This window comes from Xiphophorus maculatus, chromosome 7 (assembly GCF_002775205.1).
Source record: "Xiphophorus maculatus strain JP 163 A chromosome 7, X_maculatus-5.0-male, whole genome shotgun sequence".
Lineage (NCBI taxonomy): Eukaryota > Metazoa > Chordata > Actinopteri > Cyprinodontiformes > Poeciliidae > Xiphophorus > Xiphophorus maculatus.
In genome coordinates, this window is record NC_036449.1 from 19,389,637 (window position 1) to 19,411,096 (window position 21,460).

Consider the following 21,460-nt stretch of genomic DNA (forward strand, 5'->3'; position numbering starts at 1 on the left):
TTCTGTAGTCTAAGAAGGCTCACAAAATAAAAAGTGCTCATTCTATATAAATTACATAAAAAATTACTTTAAACTTTTCTTACCTGTTAAGTAGTTACATTTTTGTAAGTAATTTTCTTTCTGACACAATCTATGTGCATTAGTTATACATACTGGTTCAGCATCTGCCAGAGGAGACTTTGGCCTTTGTTCCTAAATAAACAGTGAGTGGACTAATGCAAATTTAAATCCACATCCAAAAGCAAATATTAAACATGCCCTAAAGGACTTCTTAGACATGTAGGTCTGTCCCATTAGTATTTACAGTAGAGGTTAAACCTTAAATCAAACATAATAAATTATGCAAAACTCAACATGGTGCAAATAAGAATGAAAGTTATACAAAAGAAGCTCAGAGGAGCTGCTGGGCTGTAAAAACATAAACATTACAATAATATCAACGAGTGGAATCTTTCTTGTGTGACTACAGCTCCTAAATTTGGAGTCTGCGAACTGAAAGCCTCCATTTAGTCAGAGTGTTCAAGTCTTCATAAAAGGCTGATTCATTCATTTCCTCTGGTCTGTCAAGCCCTCAGAAAAGCACGGAGATGAAATGTGCCAACGGCAGCGCAGGCTTATCAGTCACCATGAGAACAGCAGTCAAGTGACTCCACGGCAGCGGCAACTGTTCATTTTGTTCAAACAATTTAGATTAAATCGCTCTCAGACGCAAAACGCAGTAATTAAGTCAGGTATATTGAGGTCTCTCCAGAAGCCACTTTCCATTTAATATTTTCTTTAGTGCAAAAAAAAACAATTTTGTGCTTCTACATTTTCACTTGCATTGAAATAATTATTGATTCAAACTGAAGATAATAGTTTGTTTCAGTTTTACTGTTACTATTTTACTTCACATTATCTTTCAGTAAACAGATGCATTTCGAGAAATGAGAATATCTTCAAAAAGATATTTTATATCATTAACTAAATTCTAAAATGAAATTCAAATATTACACAGATTTATTAGTAATATGTCAAGTGTTTACTTATCCAACTGTCAATTCCTCTTTCCTTACCCTGGAGTCATACCTCTTGATTTCTGGTCTAGCCCAGGACTCCCACTTGGGGAAAGTCTGCATTAATTGGGGACAGTTGTCTTTTAGTTGGTTGGACATGTGCTGTAGTCTGGAATCCCCTTAGCATATCTCAGCAGATGTTATATGTGTTATATACAGTATGTTACATATGTGCGATGCCCAAATGTCTTAGTTGTGAAAGGAAAATCTGCAGAAACAAGTCTGAAGCTATAAACACAACTACAGGGTACACCTTGTGAATCTCCTCCAAATTCTTAATATCACAATCCTCCCAATAGTCTTCCACTTGTTCTCAAGTCTGTTGGCTGTGAGGCTTTTTCTACCACATTTTTTCTTTCCACTCCACTTTCTGCTATTTTGTTTGCATACAGAACTGTGTGGACAGCTAACTTCTTTAGCAATGCCCTTTGGGGCTCATCTTCCTCACAATAACTGCATCCTGAAAATGCTGACATTTTCTATGTATAATTTAAAACTTATTGGGAATGCTGAAAAAGCTGAAAAATAAAGATATGAGTGCTAGAAAGGAATGTAATCGACATAACATAAATGTGTTAAAGACTTCAGTGTGCCTACCTGAGCGCCCAGGAAATCAAATCTCCGCAGGGAGATGTAACTGGTTCTCCACAGTGGCACACATCTGTCACTCTCTCAGGGTCACCTGCAACAGGGAGATGGATAAAAACAAACCCTTAATGAGATTGGAGGAAAACGGTCACCTGTAAGCGCCAAGAAACTAACACGAATAACAAGATTTATTTAACACCAGAAAATTAAGATTATTTAAATTATTTATACACAACGACAACCAAACAGGCATCTAAATAGTTGCACAGATGAGGAAGTCGTGTTTGTAGGCTAGTTCTCCCAATTTTAGACTCCAACTGCTTTAGCTATCTTTTTTGTATCTCTTAAATCCAGCAGTCACAAAGTTGAGCAGCATTACCTTTTTAGGTCAAAATCTAATATAATAATCTGTTTTTAGAAATAGACTACTAGAGAAAAAGCAGACTGCAGTTCAGAGAAGGGATGAGCAACTGCCTACAGTCAGACATACTAAAACAGAAATTGTGCTAAAATAAACCGTACCCATTATCAAAAAGTCTTCAGTAGTAAAACAGCTACACTCTAATGCAGCTGTACTGAAAAGCAGCACACAATTGTACTGAATCAAGTTTTGAAACAAAAAGGCAGCATTTACTGACGACAAGAGGACAAATTTCTATCATGGATATTTGTCAGTTAAAGGTATATTTTTAAAACTTTAACACATACTGCAGATTAGTGAAATGAAACAAATGTTTCTCAACATAAACCACTAATCATGAAGCTTTAGCAGCTAAAATACACTGTATTGTAAACAAAAAGGTAAAGGTTTCAGAATAAACTTATGTGCAACCATAAAAATTTTAATTTAAATGAAAAATTAAAACGCCGAAGGACATTTTTATGATAAAATGAATATACCAGGGTAAGGATCTTGTGTTGATCATGGCAACTGCGAGAAAGACAAGAGGATACTAAATGCTGCATTTTTCAAGAGACCTGGGCCAACAAATATCCTTTGTTGACATGAAAAGCATAAAACATGTGTTTAGTTTGCGGGAAGTGGCTGACAATGATGAATACAGCCAATATGGAGCAGCACCAATTTTAGACTTTAAATACTTCATTCGTCTCTTGTACATCTCCTAAATCCTGAAGTCACAAAGTCCAGCAGCATTGGATCAGATGTAAATCTAACAATTTAAAAGCATCACTGAAGTAACAAGTAAAACTGGAGGAGCTGATGTGGTCTGATAAAAGTTATTATGCTTTATAAGCGTTTGGAAGTTAAACAATCAGAGTTCATAAGACCACAGATCAGAGGAGACAACATGCTTAGTGAGTTAATTAATAGCTTCTAAGTTGAACCCTTATGCAGAGGAAGAGTTTATGAAGGAATACATAAATGTTGCAGCAGAGCTGCTACATGCTGAACTTATCCATGTGTTTGAACCATTTTATAATGTGAAAAATAAACAAAGAGTAACCCAACATGATTGTAAACCCATTTAATGTGGAACCAACTAATGTGTCGGACAACCTCCAATTAGAAACCGTTGAGCTTCAAAGTGAAAAAACATCATGTCCCTTTTGCTGGACAATTTTCCAGCCAGAGGAGGCTTCCCGTCAGACTTGTATCTCTGCTTGGGACAACACGCCGCGGTGAGCAATAGTTTTCTCAACTGAGGACAGTATCAACAGCAAAAAGTCAGACCCCTGGCGAAGGAGTAGCAGTTCCAACTTTTTGAGTCAGAACATGTTCAAAAAAGGAGAAAGCAATCTATAAACTGAAACTTACAAATATTTGAAAAAACAAAATGTGCAAAACAGATGACTGTGGTTTCATTCATAAATAACTGTTGCACCATAGGGGTTAACAGAGTGAGTGTGACCCTTCTAAAAATTTAAATAGCCACAGAGAGACAATAGGGTTTCAGCCGTTACTGAAATGGCTTCCTATCCTTATGCACAAAATTACTGACGATAAAATGGTTTTGTTTCCTATGCAGAAGTCTTTCTCAGAGTAAGCTCAGTTTTTCCTCCAGGAAATACTGTTTTGGAGGTTATTTTGTGTCACAGCAGAGGGAGTCAATTTTCAAGTTCCTCATAGTTGCATAGCAACCGTCAGCTGACCACCTTGTGTCCTGGCTGGCTGGAAAGGAATCTTTGGGATCCACACCCACATGATGTACAGTACTGGAAAGATTCAAAATCAAGGCTTCGCAGAGACACAAGACATAAGACGTGCATGATTTAAAAAAAAAAAAAAGACACATGTGCAAACTGTTGCTTTGTTGAGCAGTATTTCAGCAGTAAAGCATTTTGAACATAGCTATGTGTTTATCTGACCAAATTTGACACCGGCAATCTATCAAAACATGAAGGACGCGCCCGGCTGGAGATAAATGTGTTTGAAATGATGTGTGGATCCTCGCTCCCTACTGAAGGTTGTCAAGTATGTGTTTATTTTCTTCTGTCAGATTCATTTATCGCTGTATGACTCATCAAAGCAGAGAGTAACAGTGGCTTCAGGCTGAGTAAAAACACTGGAAAAAGGGACAAACTCTAAATACAAGACAAAACAGGGTCTGGAACTGAAAAAGCAAACGTACTGGATAGCAGTCATGAGGGTTGCCAATAAACACACACATTATTATATATATATATATATATATATATATATATATATATATATATATATATATATATATATATATCTTTTTTTCTTTTTTTTTTAATTATTTTTTTTATTTTTATTTTATTATATATATACTAAATCTAGACATCCTGGGTCTGGAGACTATAATTGCCACCACAGATAAAGGTAGAGGCTCTGAAGAAATGAAGGCAGGTGGTCCATAAAGCTGCATAAATCAAAAATATTCCACTGTCTTAATCTCTCTAGCTCAACACAAGGAAAGCACATAATGATGTGGGAGTTTTTGTAATGAATCTCAATGACATAAACAGTATCCATTTAATGGAACCTTTAATGTCAGTGCATAAATCACCTCACCATAATCCACTACAGACATAAATGTAGGAACAACACACCTCTTTTGTCCTTGTAAGGATAACAGGAATCAATTTGAAAACAGGAAAACTCAGAATATGAAAGGTAAATCAGAGTGAATCATTAAGAAAAAAGCCCAAGTATTTGTACAGAGACACACAATAAATCATTAAATCCTCTGAAGTGCTGACTGACGACAGATTAAGTGACTTGAGTTACTTTCACACCTGCACAGTTCAGGAGACTGAACTGTGTTCAGGAGAGAAATTTAAACATAACCAGATGAAGTTGTGTAAGTTCACACTCCACTTTTAAAAGCGAACCAAACCGCTGTGATGATTTTCTTACAAGGAGGCCTTAAAGCTCCTAGTAAGAATTCAATTTTAGCTTTCCACAATGTTCTTTCTGCATTTACAGATAAGGCATTTGTGAAAAAGTTGGGGTCCTACAATTCCTTGCAAATTTATCATTATTGAAATATCACTGCATGTAAAATGCTAACCACAAAGAACTACCTAATGCATTTAGTGCTTACTAATTATTTAAGCACTATGCATTGAGAACCTCTGTGCCTATAATATATTTTTCTACACTTGTAGTTTAATGCACCATAAAAATGTTTCAGAAGGTAAAGTCATTAAGAAAGTACAAAAACAGCAAAGGGCAGTCAAAGACGACTTTTTCAATAAAATATTTCGATTGAGATGAAAATCCTGAATTGTCTATACCCATTGTTCTCCAGCCCTAGGATAGATTTAGCTACAAACCCAATAAACATTAACTCAAAATGTGACAATTCTTTAACATAGCTTAAATGTTTGTCATTTCAGAAATCCACAACATTTTTCCTAAAAAGAACAGATTTGTGGACATTGGGCTGAAAGATCCTTTTCTGAGTATTAAGTGTTCAATCAGCTTGCCATAAGTTGGGTGGCAAACTACTAGAATGTTGCTTGATGGGTGGCTGTATGGACATTGAGGTAACCATGACTGTTTCATCAGCTTAAAAAAGTACATTTACAGTGCTGATATTAGTTTTTTCATGACTGACAGAAAATAAAAAGCATGATTTTAAGACCGGTCCCGAGGGACACCATTAGTTAAACTAAGCCAATAGAAAGTAAAACCATCTGAACTGGTTTTAGGAAAAACAAATACTTAACTCCTTAAGATAACTTTTGCATTATGTGAACTACCACAATGTAAATAAACTGAATTTAATTTCAATTATAATCAGAAGAATCGCTTTTTGTGCCATCTATTGTCAAGACAAGGTAAAATACTGGGCAATGTTGCTTATCATCAAACATTTAGTGATGTAATTTGTTTTTTTAAGGTAATGTAATCGTTTGATGTAATCGTTTTGCAATTCTTTTACTGAAACTAAACTGAACTGAGATGATATATTATTAGAAGACAATCTTTTAAAATAGAAAATGATGGGAGTTTCTAGAATTCTGACTAAAAGCAGATGTAGTAGTTTTATTAGTAGGTGATTTGGAAATAGGTTTGCTTCATTTTAGATAGAGTCCTCAGATTATTAGCAAATAAAACCAGTACAGGCAAGAGATGTGGAAATTATGTATGTTTACACCGCTACCTCATTACTTAGCCAAACAGTCATTATAAAACTAGTTAGAATAAAACAAACTCCACTAAACACTACAGGTGGAAACAAAAAACATTATGCTAATTCTGACCTTCCATCTGGATACAACCAATCCAAATTAGCTGGAACTTACTTGGGAATGGCAGCTCACTCCTCCTCACTCTGCAACTGTCTCATCTCAGTATCTACGTGTCACCAGAACCCGGCAGCTAGCCATCACTGTTTGCTAAATATGTCCAGTGGCTAATGAGGCTCGGTGAATGACAATAAGCAAACTTTCCTCAGAGGGCTGCTCTTCCTCTACGCAGGACCTGCTTATTGTCCTGTGACGGATTTCACAAGGGAATAGAAGAGTGCCAGCCCATCCTGTTTACGGTGCTTCAAATCCCAGATCACAATTACTCGGCTCAGCACACCATTGACTGAGTGTGCAAGCTTAAAAGCAAAGCTATAAAGTTCAATTTGTGTACTTGGTTTGAGAATAGATTAAATCAGTTAAGAATGCGGTCCATTGTGATTCATTCAAGCCATAGAAAACCCATGTCTGTACTCAACTTTTATAAATGAAAGCCTCATTCAAACACTTTCAAAGACTTCTTATTGTATCAGTGGTGTTTTACACCAATTCCACCAGGAATGTGTTTGTTCAGCTTAAGCTTAGTCCCATATCCCAAAGATCAATTTTTTTAATAGTTTCAGTTAACATCAGCAAACCTTACAAATATACATTTTTAATACCGACTCAGAAAATACTTCTTTTTGTGGCACACGGAAATCTAAAAGGTCTTCTGGAAATCTGGTAGCCTTCTGAAAGTTCATGGAGAAAATATAAGATCGGGTCCTCATCCAACCTGGTGGCCCATAACCAACAGAAATGAGCTTCATGTTTAGAAATGCATAACTTATTGTATATATAGCAACACAAGGGGTGTTTGTAGCGCAGTAATTGTTGGCTGTGACATGAGTTCACACTTTGCGTGCCAGTGTAATATTTAACTAGTTGGGTTTAATCTCACAGCAGTAGATACAAACACTTAGGCACTTTACAGTGCTCAAGATGCTGAAAGTCACAGAGAGGTTTCGAAGCACATGAGTAAGAGAGCAGCCCTATCACAACCGATCTGGTTATCTCAAGATTTCTAATATTCTGGAGTCCTATCTGTTTCATGTTGTATTTATATCCCAGTGAATTATCTTTCATGTTACCTTAAGAGTTTCATTGGCACTTGGGTGATCTTACAAAAGTAAACTAGAAATTATAGTTCATGTAAAAATATTTCACAAAAAATAATTAGTGGTAGAGGTGACAATAAGTAAGCACATTAGGATGTTTTTCCCCTCGCTAAACAATAATACAGTTAAAGGTTGGATTTATCTCAATGTTTGAGTGAGACTGACAGCAGAAAAAAACAAAACAAAAAAAACGAATTTTTTTTACTAATATTAATCTTAACTGGAGGAGCCAGTAGTGTGGCGAGAACTTTGTGTTAGCATATTTCACAACAAAATCTCACATCACAAATGGAGAAAAAGGAAGAAAAAAAGAGGTACATTTTGGTAGGTAGTTCAATAAGCTCTTCAAACTGATTCACTCTTGAACCTTACTAACTCCACAACTCAACAGGTAATGCATTTGCCAGACAAAGAATGGGGATAATAGAGTCCTAATGTAATCAATCAAATCTAGCCAAATTCAAAACAAAAGCAAAACATGTTGTGTGCAGGCTGCCTTCTTTAGGTGTGCCAAATTTCCACACACACCCACACAGTCTCCTCTCCTCTGCTGACCACCTGCACACACAATACAAACAGTGTACATGACAGCTGCAGCATGGCGACAAAACTCCAAAATTTTCATACAACAAATAAATAAAGCAAATGACTAAAACCATTCTAGTTCTCTATGTTTGGGTGTACTGCTAGTGGGGACAATGCCCTTCATTCATTAGAGATTAATCATATCCGTGTCTAATGGACTCATTAAGCCAGTGTAAACATACACAAGGTTAGAGACCAGCAAAGTATTTTCAGTTTTTACCTCTACCTCGACCCCACAGAGCTGGGTCGATGAGGTAATCCTGAGCTACAGTCTAAACAGACTTTATCTGAGCCACACAAAGATAAACCAATCAACTCTCAATCTGGGTTTGTATCAGTTCTCAGGTCTATGGTGTGTCCATGGCTGCATATTTTCCCAGTCAGTGTTGGCAGCGCTGTTGTTGCCGTTAAATGATTCACTTCAGAGCAGCAAGAAACAACTGAGATTTTGCAATAAACATGGACTGTGCAAATCAGGATTTCTGAAAATCTAATTTATTTGTGTGACTAAATCAAAAGTGAGTGCAGTTCAACAGGATATGAATTACAACACATGTGCATTAGTGCAGAAAAAACGTAAAACATTACAATGACAGATCCAAATGTGCTAGCACCATTAGAGGGAAACCTGTCATTGCGGTGCAACGGAAACATGCAAAAAAAAAAGTAATGAAAAAAATAACTGACACAGACGTCCAAACAGGCTGAGGCCACACCTGCAGTTTCTTTCATCGTTACCACAGCTAAAACTGTTTTTGCTACTAATGTATTTTGAAACTTCATGTGAACCAGCAGCTGCAATCAAAACTGTTTACATATTTCTTTTTCTACTAGATAAAACCTTCACAAATAGGATTGTGAAATGTTGATACAGAAAAACATGTGTCTGTCTATCCTGCCTTCAAAATAGTCAGTAGCTCACACTGTAGTTTTTTTTTTATTCTACAACTCATTTCATACTAAATTTCTATTTAGAGTTATTTTAAAAGGCAAAGTGCTTACTTTCCTGGGTAGCAGATGAATAAAACTAGTAAAGCAGAACATATTTTGCTGCAGAATGTAATTAGCGTTATATAAGAACAGACATGTAAGGACAAGGTTTTGAATGGATTATGCATGTGGGTTTGAATCAGCATTCCTCACCATCTTCTTGTCTTGGCCTGAATGAGCCCAGCCAGGTTAGTGACAGAGTCTGGGATTTTTCAAGGTCAGCTTAGCTCAGTCTGCAATAAATTATTAAACCCATGCAAGCTCTGTAGCTCCACTCTTTAACACCAGCTTTTTAGCCAAAATTCTTCATTCCTTATTTTATTCTAATACAAGTGAGATCAAAGAGTTAAAAACCAATCTGTAAAGTGGCAAATCAAAAAGAAAAGGTTGTCCTCTTTACTCTGATCCCCCTCAATGAAATCTTACCTCTCCTTATTAGTGGCAATTTAATCTCAAACAGCATCATTAAGACCAAAGAATACACAAAACCTAAACGTAATTGAGGACATGGAGCAAAATTCGGAAGTTAGTGGTCAAAATGTCCACATTAGAGAGGATACTATGGCTAGATGGCACCACCATTTTACTTTTTGGTCTGGATGCACATGCTGTGGCATTCTGCACACCATAAACCAACGTGGTAGCAATATCATGCTGTGGAGTAGCTGCTCAGAGCTTATAGAGCTGAAAAAACACCAATCTGTGAAGAATATCCCCAAAAGAGATGGATGTTCACCTTCCAGCAGGACGATCTTAAACAAACAGTCCGAGCTACAGAAAATGGTTTTAATCATGCATAAAAAAAAATCCTCACATAAATTCCAAATCTCCATCAAAGTAGTTGATGCAGATGTTATGGTAATTCTGTGGTAAGCAAAAAAGAAAACGAACAACGAAGCATGTGAGCAAATCTGGCACAGACAGCACAAAAAACAAGTGAAGCAAAAGTTGAAGTGAAAGGTTGTTCTACAAATATTGACACAGGAGAACTGAATAAAAGTGCAAGAAATACTAGTTATGAGATATAAACATTTTTTTAAAATAGTTTGAAATCCAGGTATCATGCACTTCTTTGTGTTGGTCTAACATCTAAAATGCGAACAAAATACATTAAAGCTTGCGGTCGTCAAGTTAAAAAGGGTATACGTTATTTTGCTCAACTATTTCGAAAAGCATTTCAAGTTATGACAGTATGAATGCCTTGCCTACATATTATTATATTGGGAACAGTTTGTTTGTGTCGGTTTGTTTTTGTTCCTGAGATTCTGTTGTCGGATAATGACACCACTACACAGGGCACATTGATTAACTGTCGTTCTTGACGCCTATTTTCAGCCCCAACACACTGTGTCTTTCAGGTCAGGCTATTTTTGCACTAATATTTTTGTAGCACTGCAGCTAAAAGATTCGTCTTTGCATATAAATTTGCAGCAGAGCTAACCTGCGAGAGTAAATCTAGACCAAAACAAAGCATGGAATCATCTTATTTCCTTTGTTGCATCTCTAAAGTCAAAGGAGAATTTGGTGCTCCCTGTCATACACACATCTACACATCAGCCAGACACCGTTCCTAGGCAGAGGGATTAACTCTAATACCCGACTACAGTGACTCAGTCTGGTGTAATCGGCTGTGCTTCTCTCAATAGTAACAACCAGCCACTCACCTGCAGCGTAGGCGTCCCTGCACTGAAATAGCACAGGGTGTATTAATAGCAAAAAAAAAAAAAAAAAAAGAAAAGCACTGGAAAATAATACAAGAGTCAAGACTTCCGACAGGAACAAAGATGACAAATGGCTAGAAAGACAGAAGGGCAGACAGGTAGTCATACGCCTCTGTGAAATTCTAACTGAGTTAAAAGACTTTGAGAGTAAAGGTCAACAACTGACAGGCCACTGTGACTGAAGTCAATATGTCCCTGAGCAAATCAATACGCCTATCCAAAGGACACAATGACAAAGACATGGGAAGCTACTTCTCTGCAAACATACATGTCAGACTCGTAACAGGGTTATAATCTTTTATAAGGATGATTATGTGGGTAGATCCAGAGAATGAACTTGGCTGCTGTGCCTCCTTCATCCCGTCCTCCTCCCTCATAGGCCAGGCTCTGGGAACTGAGGCGTACGCACATCCAGAGCTAAAATTAGCTCTGCTGCAGCTGGAGGGCCAGAAGTGTTGGGATGGGCTGTGTTGCAGTCAAACACACATACACAACACGCAGTTCCACCAATTAGACTGGGCCAGAAACAGCACAGGTGACTGCTAACAACATCCTGTTCCCCTGCCTCCACCGCTCCACAAACTGGGGCATACAAATGCTTCTGATGCAAATGATGTGTGGATACACACCTGGCTACCGGATGCTGGGCCTAGCAAAGGTATTCATAACCCTTGAACTTACTTTAATGGGATTTTATGTAACAAATGCAAAGTAGTGCACAATTGTGAAGTGGAAGGAAAATATCACATAATTTTCACATTTTTTTATAAATGAAAAGAAAACACTATAGGGTCGTGGAAAACCACAGTGAGCACCACAATGAACACACCGTCCTGGTCCTGAATGGTGGTGGTAGTATAATGCTGTGGGGATTTTTTTTTTATTTTTTTTACTAGCACTCACAAAGAAGCTTTCATAGCTGATAGGAGGATTTATGGAAGAAGAGAATCTACTAAAGAAAGGATTAATGAGTTCAGTCCTTCTGAACTATAGTGGACCCCTAGTGGTAATCACAGACATTGGATTACCAATGTCTGTGATTACCACTAGGGGTCCACTATTGTCTAGTGGTAATCCTCCCCCCACAAATAGCTAATATATATCTGCAAATACTTCAGACCCCCTCTAAAAATGCTTATAACAGACTGTTTATTAGTTCAAACATATAATAATATGCATTAATACCCACGGGGACCAAATGGGTGTATTTTCCACAAATAATTTGGAGGCAAGTTCCAAAGAAAAATCCACCGTTACTGCAAATACTGAATTGCAAAATGGGTGACGGTCTACTCTATTCATCCATCATCCCTTTACCGACACACCTGAATTCAATGTCTGAATTGCTTCATATGCATGTCCTGCAGCTCCACAGAGGCCTGGTACTGAGCCTTTCCCTCTCAGGGAGGACCCACACTGAAATGATTTGAATCTGGATGTTGTGTTACTAACAATGCATTTTGCAGCTAATAAATACAGTATTTGCATTCAGAGGCTGAACATTAACCACCAAAATACTGAAAGGTAAATGTGGATGTTTTATGTTTTTAAATATAATCTGCCAAACTCTGGATTAAACAAATTAACTGAGTCTTTAATTTCAGGGATTTATTTATGATAGACTTGATAGAAATCGTAATACCAGCCACATGACCGCTAATCCCACAGTGTTTAGCCCTGCTGCTGACTAAGCGTGCATGACGTCTCATACTTCAGAAAAAAAGGGGGTCGGGGGGATGTGGAAAGAACAGCTACATAAGCTGCTCAGCATGTCTAACAATGGGCCACCTTGAGGTTTTGTGGCATGCAGAGACATTTAACACAGGTCAAGGGACAAACAAGAGAGGGGTAGCTGGAACACCAAGGATGCTGTGAGGTCTCCAATCCACCCAGAGGACATTAAGCTCCTTTTACTCAATATATGCATTAGAAAAATTAAACTAACTAAGGTTATATGGAAAAGAACAACAGAGTGGGCTACAGTTGGCTACAGTCATAGTGCTGGAATGAGGCACAGAAATTACATTAGCAGGACAATGACAGAGTTCTGCAAGCAACCTTAGCCAAGAAAATGTGCATTAACCACTGAGGTTTGGCCAGACAGTTTATTCCTAATGAAATACCCAATCACTGCAGGCACTGAACCGCCAGACATCTAAAAATTATGGAACTACCTTTAAGGTCCCGGGTTTTTCTTGCATATTTGACAGACTAGGTTGCAAACTCTTGCATGCATCGCTCCACTAAACAACTCCACTTTCCTTCCCCTTTTTTGCCATCATATCACAAAAAAATATAGCTGGCAATAACTCAAAGGCTTTCTGGAATCAACCCGGCTTTGGCATCGGCTCAACTTCAGAAGGAGAGCCAGTCGTGACCGGCAAACGGAGCAGGAAAACAGAAAGCAGACCAAAAGGAAGCAAAGACTCTGAGGATGAATGTTCCTATAGGCGCCTGTCTGGACTTAGCATTCTATCCTAAAGATACATATAGAACATACAGTATGTTCCCCTCCACATACACAATGTCAGATATGGGGAGGAGATGTTGGCATGATCTTCCAGTTTTATCACTTAACATGCATTAAAGTCACCAGTAAAGTGTTCAGTTTTCCCTTCACACAAGAACAACAAATTGAGAAATGCTTTGGTGAAAGTACCACCTGCAACTTTTCAATGGGAAGTAGAATTAGAGCTAAAACAAACAGTTTTTTTCTACAAGCAGAAAAATTGTTTATCAAACTTGGCCAAGAGCAGAGAGAGTTTTTCTATGACTTAGGAGTGAATCATTTGCTCATTTTACACAATGATCAGGTTATATTAGGTTATGTTTTATCTGTTAGCAAATTATTCATACATGGCAAAACAATTGCATAAAGAGCTTAATGTAAGATAAAAACAGAAGGAAATGAAAAACAAATTGGAAAGGACAAGAGAAATGTGCAGGTAACAGCAGTGAAGTTTATTTGAAGGCCTGAGAAGATGATATTACGGAAATAATTATGACAAAGAGATCCAACTAAAGGTAGACAAACACTCTCAGAAGTATAGTGTGACAAATAAAAACAATTTAAGAAACTAAATAACCCCATAAAGAGACAATACATTAAAAATATTTTTTAAATTAAATGCACACACACAATACAAGATATAAATTTAATTCAAACATATTTAGAATTTCATTGAATCCATTGGGGACTAATACTATGAAATTCCAAAATGGAGTATATGGCTAAATCAAACAGATTAAGATTATGTTTCAGGACCCAATAAAATTTACCTTCTAGACATCAAGGCCTGGATAATTATACATTTTTGGAACTTCTGTAAAAGCTAACCAGCAGTCATTTTATTCAGGCCTAATAGTATCTCACAAAACCTGCTTATTAATTTTGGTTGTCTCAAATAATTCATCCATCAGCATGCAATAAATCTGTGAATAATTATGATCCTGGAATTTACACCTCATAAATAAATCAGCTCCATTTTGGAAAAAAAACTTTCTTGCAGCTAAGGCAAATAGAAAAACCCAAGCCAGTGTTTTTCAAGGCTTTACTTGGAGAGAATAAACACCTTTATCTTATCTCGTCTTGACTACTGCAATGCACTTAATGCTAGTGTCAGTCAAGCATCCCTTTCACGTCTTCAGCTTGTTCAAAGTGTTGCTGCCCATCGTTACTGGTACACAGGCATAAATACATCTCTCCAATCTTCTCTTCCCTTCTTTGGTTCCCTCTGCATCATGGAATAACTTTCAAATCCAAATGTTGGCTTATAAATACCCTAGTAGTCAATGAGGAGATAGAGCTTTTTCTATTGTACCTTCCGAATTTTGGAATATGTTGCCTTTAAATATTAGACAACTTTCCGTAATGTTTTTGTTTTTTCATATACAGCTATGAAGTATCTGAACAAGTGTACATCAAGAACACAGCTTCCCCTCTCCTAATAAAAGTATTGTTAATTCAGAAATCATATATACTCTCAAGGTATCACCTCAGAACAAGAAACATCACAAAACTTTGCTAAAAAAACTTGTTTAAATATTAAACATTTGTGAGAGCAAGCGTTTCATATGTAGTTTAAATGATTGAGCTGAAACTGTGTGTGTGTGAGGGAGGACATGAATAGTGGAAAATGCCTCTCCGACAATTTACGCTGTTGTCCCTCAGCTGATTCCATGACGCCACTTTGCTTTTAGCGTGCATTAATCAATGAACTGCTGAGATTCCTCTGCTTGGTCTGAGTTTATCACCAAAGGGGAATAGCGACTGGTTTCAGAAGAAATACTTTCTTTACTGTAAGTATCTGATTTGTGTATAAGAGAACACAAAAAACAACAAATTAGAGTTTAAATGTTTGGGCTCCATATATGTTCACGTTGGTCAATGATTCCAAAGTTTGAAAAAAGTCCAACCAAAGGGGAAAAAAAAATATTTCACACAAAAGCAGTCACAAGAAATGCTTGGTAAAGGCATTATTTAGATTAATTCTTTAGCCATCAGCATGTTCACAAAGTGTTAAAACAAACATCAACAAAGATCTTTATACTTTACATTTATTATCAATAATTTATCGAAGGGCTTAGCACGTGACGGAAATACCTGTTGAGAGTCATCTATTCACTGAGGACAGACAGAGAAGTGGATTAAACTTTAACCACTTGATCCAACAACACAGAACTGCATGAATAATGGAGAGATGCAAACGCAGCACTGACCAAAAGGAACCAAGGCAGGTGAGAAGCCTGTAGCACAATCAAACACTTGTCCTTCACACCAGAACAATAACAAAGATATTACTTTGATACCAAAGGAACATGGAATGTGACCCAGGAACCCAGATTGTTACCCTGCTTCTTACCTAACCCTTACTGCCATTTTAAATCCTCAAGGAAAAAGATTTTGCACCCACATACTTAAACTTTGTATATTTGTTTATTTAAGGATTTCCATTTGTCTCTACCTTACTAATCTGTCTTCCTATAGCAATTTAATTGTACTGGCAAGAAGGTAGAAGTTCCCCTTGACCAACAACCTTGTGTCCACTACATTTTAAAGCCAAACTAAACGTTGCTTATTCAATCATTTTTACTGCATTAAATTCAGAAAACAGTCCCAACACTCATAAACATGTCTTCCTAAACCATTGTTGATTGTATCTTAAGAAATATAATTTAAACATGCTTTTAGAGTTCTTTCATTTTTTAAAAAAGTGTATTCACAAACCTTCCTCCATTTTTATGTGGGGGTCAACAATCCTGGACGTTTCTGTCTGTTGATAAAACTTGGATATTATGTTACATTTTTCTGCAAAAATGGAAGAAATCCAAGTTTCTGGGGCTGAACTGTCATTTGGACTCTAGGATGTTCAATGCATGACTGACTAGACAGGTGGATTCTTGTGGAGTAAACTTTGTTCACACATGTTGAAATTTTGAGAAAAAAAATCAGTTTTAGTGTGTTGTGTTCAATCTAAGGTTAGCCTAAGTGTTAAAAAAAACTTTAAAAGCAGCCCTGAGTGGTCATCTCCATCATGTAACTGGACCTATCCTCAAAAACCACCTTCTTTCTTACTTCAAAGTAAAATTGAAAAAGTTAAATTGAACATCGTGTGAGTGCCTGACTTTAGTTTGTCTAGCACACCAAAGACAAACTAAAGAACATGAAGGTTAAACAGTAACTTATAGTGGAAGTCCTTGCTGCAGGAGACAACACACATCCTGCTGTTCTTCCTCCTGTGAACTGCTGTTCGGCTCACAAAGCAGCATGTATATCTGAAACAGCCAACACACACTTCATATCTGGAAGTGCAATGAGTCAGCAGTGGCATTGCTCTCCCTGCATGCCAACTACACGTCCAGCTGACTGAGTGCAACAAAAACTAAAATGGCCTTTAATGACTTGTGAGGAAATCTAGAAACCAACTTGGATGCTTAAACGGACTTCACTGAAGAAATAAAACAAATGTATCTCCAAGCTGAAAGAGAACTGTGAGGTTTCTCACATGTTCAGCCTCATGGTGTGTAACAACATGGTAATTCGTCTTTTTTCCATTTGAAGGAGAGGAAAGGGAGGGTGGGGGTTCGTGTCTGCCTGTGTGACTCTGTGGGAGGGAGCACTGTACAGTGGAAAATAGTCCCCACTGCTAATCCATGCCAGGCTAATTACAGCTTTGATCCTCTGTGTGTGTGCATCACCAGTGGTGGGAGGGAGCTAACAAACTGTGAGGGTTCAATACATCAACAGAGATGCTTTAGCTTAGACACACTTTGATATGCTCGCAATTGGTCCAGATAGACTACCTGCAAATAAACCTAACTATTATTATTTACATCAAATACATAATAAAACTTTTGCTAACAGAAAGTTCACTGGAGTCACTTAAACAGTGCACGGTCCTGTTGCTGCAGCTTCCAGTTGTATATTAAAGTCTTTGCCCTCATTAAAGATGCTGGGTTGAACAAATTACAGCACTGAGCAGCACATGAAATTCAACTCCTGCAGACGGGGACACAGATTAAGTGGGTAAATGGAGTTTCTGTCTAAAATAGACCACAGCTCTGATGATAGCCCAGTCCCAAAACACATGGTAGCAGAGATGCAGCAAGGGAGGAAGAGGAGGAGGAGGAAGAAGGCGGCTGACGATGAGCAGCAGATGGCATGGAATTATCTAGATCTTCAGCTCTGCATCTTTTGCCTATTACATCATTATTGTAATGGCAGCTTATCAATGTAGAGCGTCATCATTTTAACTCATGTTTAATTAATTCAGTGGTTCAGTAGTTAAAAAAAAGGATAAATAATTAAATGTCTAAGGACAACATTGCACTATGAGACAACAATTTGACTAAAGTAAAACTAACCACCATCAGGAATTATGCATTTCTGACAGGAGAGTTGCTTGAAGGCCCCTTTCCGTCCTAAACAGCCGGTGTCTGCCAGGTTGGGCAAACAGAGCCAATGTGCTTTAAAACAGCTGCCAATTTAATGCCCAAAGGGCCTCATGGCAGTGCTGGGACATCTTTATTTACAGAGGAACCTCAGTGTCCATCAAGAGATTTCTTAGTTACACTATACATTAGCAGGGCACCAGAACAAAGACAGCATTTTGCAAAAATATTCACACCCTTCGGTTGTTGTTCATACAACTTTCACTACCTGCAAATTCAGTTTCAGGTCTTCTGGGTAACATTTGGGTGGACATTTTCTTTCACTCTTCTTCGCAAAATATCTCAGGATCGGTCAGATGAAATGGAGAGCACCTATGAGTATCAATTTTAAAAACTTGCAGCAAATTCCTCATTAGATTTAGGTCAGGACTTTGAATGGACCATTTTGACACATGAATATGCCTTCATTTAAAACCCATTCCATGTACTACTGGGTGTGTGTTTAGAGTCCCTCTGGCTGGTCTATAAAATAAAATTCTTTCAATATACACTGGATGAATATGAATACTTCTGTGCCTTTAGGGTTAACTGGGCTTAATCTATAGAGTGTTTTGGAGGGTTGACTTAACAACACAGAGGGTTAGTGACGTTTCTAAAAGCCAATACTTTCCCTAGTATTTATCTTCTGTTCCACAAAAAACAATACAGAAGCTTCTGAACCTGACTATCACATACTGATGGAAACAGTAAGTGATATTACTGTTCCTTAGGAGCTTTTAATAGATTTCCAGCTCATTTGTTCCCTGATAGGGAAATTGTTACTTTGTGCCAGGCAACTGTTGCCATGAAGTAACATTATTTTAACATTAAAATAAAGCTCCTACATATTTTCTAAATCCAAAAATACCAGTCAACATTCAATATTTTCAAATCAATCTTTTTTTTAGTTCATGAACTTAGGAACTTTTTCTATATTTGAAAATTGGTAAAGTCATACAGGAACAAAGTGTGGAAAAAAAGAACATGATGGGTTATAGATGAACAAATAGATTAAATAGATATATAGTGAGATATATACTCTATCTGACCCAAGATGGGTCAGATGTCAGGAAGAATAGCTGAATGAATGATGGACGGATGAATGCATAGATGAAAAAAATTAAAAGACAAGCAGACTAACGGGCACATGAACAAAGAGATAGATGGATTTTAAGGCGATGAGACAGATATTTGGATGGGTAGGTGGATAACCAGATCGACTGATGGACAGTCAGATGAATGGACAAACAGAAGAAATGATCATTGGACATCCAGATGGATAGATAACGACATAGATAAACAAATAAGCTGATGGATAAATTATTTAAAAGGTTCAAGGATGGTCAGATTGCTGTATGTAGCAATGAATAAATGGCAAACACATTCGGTAAAGCAGACGGATGGATGGATAGCAATATATTTTTTAAAGAGAATATATATGTAAACATGTTTCAACATTATTTTCTTTTACAGACCTACACATCCCTGGAAAACAAGTAGATCCTACACTTTTCCCAGACTGTCATACATGAATCCTGGTTCCTTGGGAGGAATGTTTCTGTCGCAAATTACAGAGTGCCATCTATAATAAAACAATGAAGTATGGTTCATGCTTTATTGTTTTAGCAGACCACTACACTGTTACAAAAGGAGGAGGGGTACTAACCTTAAGCTACAATGGCCACAATGTTATGACTACTCATTGTTCACTAATGCACTGCTTCACTTAGCAGTAACTTTGTTAATGCAACTAACATAATAGCACACCAACTGCAGCCATATCAGATATGAATGTTGCATAAAACTGGCGAAATAAGAGAAAATTCAATCTTCCGCACCTATTTTCCAAAATAAGACAGCCAGCTCTGCCGTCGGAGGAGTTCATCCTTCCCAAAAAACCGACACAAGACACATACACTCCAAACATTCAAGATTAAATATGTAGTGGTCAGAAATAAAACTATCAACACACTGTGGTGTTTAACCTAAAACACTGAAGCTAACTAACCAGTTATACTGACGATTCAGAGGTACGCAGCTCCATTAGCCAGTTAGTTTATTGTTAGCTAAGGTTTTATTTAAAACAAAAAGTGCCACGACAACCTGAGCCTGAACACAAGAGTTAGCTGCCTTAGCTCGTCTCGCATACCGTTAGCATGCCTCTTCTTGTCAGCAGCTGGTAGACATCCCCGCTTTTCATCAGTCGTGACCAGGCCGAGGCTCGGTTAACTGAAGCTGACTGCTGGCAGCCAAGCTCCAACACCGGGAGCATCTGCTGTGAGTGTGTGCGGTCCCCAGCTACCCGTCCTGGCACAACCTGACGCTGAGGAAGTCTCCTGGTTGGCTGCGGGTTAACATCCACAAGAGTGCTGATGATGTTCCAAGTCACCAGCAGCCCCCCTGACTGACTGACTGACTACCTGGACAATTCTCTGTTTTTCCCCCCAGCTCGAGTGTAAAATTAATACTCACTTGGACTGCAGAATGGCAAACGAACCGTAACACGTTGACTGTATAACAGGGAGGCAGAAGATGTGTTTGCCCAGGGCGGTCACTCAGGTCGGGTACTTTTCCTTCCAGTGATCCCTGTGTGTCTCCGAGCTTCAAATGATCTCTCCACACTGCAATGGTGCTGAAAGACAGTGCAACACGATTGGCTGGACCGAGCGGAACTCGGCGATCTGCAGGGGGAGTAGCAGAGATGCATTCACGGACATAGGAAAACTCTAAACCGGGATTTCAAGTCTGAACTGATACAGTACAGTGCATAACAGGCAGAAATGCAATAATGTGCAAAAGAGTTAAATCACCACTTCTTTTCTTAAATGTATTCCTTGTTATATATTTAACATTTTTACACAAATTATTATGAAAAGCTTAGGATACCCAAGAGATTTCACTCAAGTTGTATAGCTAATGCTACAGAAATGTTAGTCAATTTTTGACTGAAGAACCAGAACAATATCTAAAATAATTTCAGTGTGACAATTGAATTCATTATTCTGACTCAAGGTTTTCATCTGATTTAATCTCAGACCAGTGGCATTTTTAGATAAGGGTATCAAGGGCAGCAGCCCAGGACAGCATCAGCAGGGAGCGCTTGAGTGTCCAAGTAACAAAACAAAGAAAGCCTTTATTATGTATAGTAAATGATGAGTTGACACCCCATGTTGAGTAGCCACACACACTATGCCATATGACTGGCCTGGATAGCATTACCTGAGAGTCCAATGTCAAGTGAGGCTTAACCAGGACATTTGAGAAAATTACATAATCACAGATCACAATTTCTGTTAAATGTTGTATCATGAAAGCAATCATGGAGAGGAGGAAATGTTGCACTGACAGAAACCAGCATGCCCCAGCTACCTATCCTGTTGCTTGTTGTGTGTGCTTATTGTTTATGTGCATCTTTGGGTGGAGCAGGAAGGAGTTCTGCATCAGAGAAGGCTGTGGGAATGCTACAGTAGACAGCTCAAGATAAAGTGCCCTTGTGTGTAATTTGTATTTTATGAACCTGTGGTCTGAGTTTTAAACATTAAATTGATGATGCTTTGTGAAACAGAAAGAAATATCTGCAGGTTTTATGACAATGGGGATGACTTGATCCTGGAGATTGTGATACAAGCTGACATATTAGGGACAATATTTGTGGACTCTTTAATATTACTGAGCTCGCCTTTATGGCATGTAATTTAACTTCCAATTTTAAAAACTCTTGATAAAGTATAAAGACAACAAACTAACATAACTTTTA

At 37.8% G+C, this 21,460-nt stretch overlaps 1 protein-coding gene across 3 annotated transcripts in view; it reads right to left on the bottom strand.

Moving 5' to 3' along the window:
- The window catches only part of fam126b (family with sequence similarity 126 member B), a 49,813-nt gene extending 29,460 nt beyond the window's left edge, over positions 1–20,353 (bottom strand). Inside the window, exons 1-3 of one of the 3 annotated variants that reach the window (XM_023336650.1) lie at positions 20,176–20,353; positions 19,853–20,047; positions 1,653–1,737 (exon numbers count right to left, since the gene is read on the bottom strand). The gene's annotated coding sequence lies outside the window, so the exon portion shown is untranslated. The remainder of the gene's footprint in view (positions 1–1,652; positions 1,738–19,852; positions 20,048–20,175) is intronic. The other 2 variants (XM_014469406.2, XM_023336651.1) reach the window with 2 other exon arrangements.
- Positions 20,354–21,460: the final 1,107 nt, after the last annotated feature.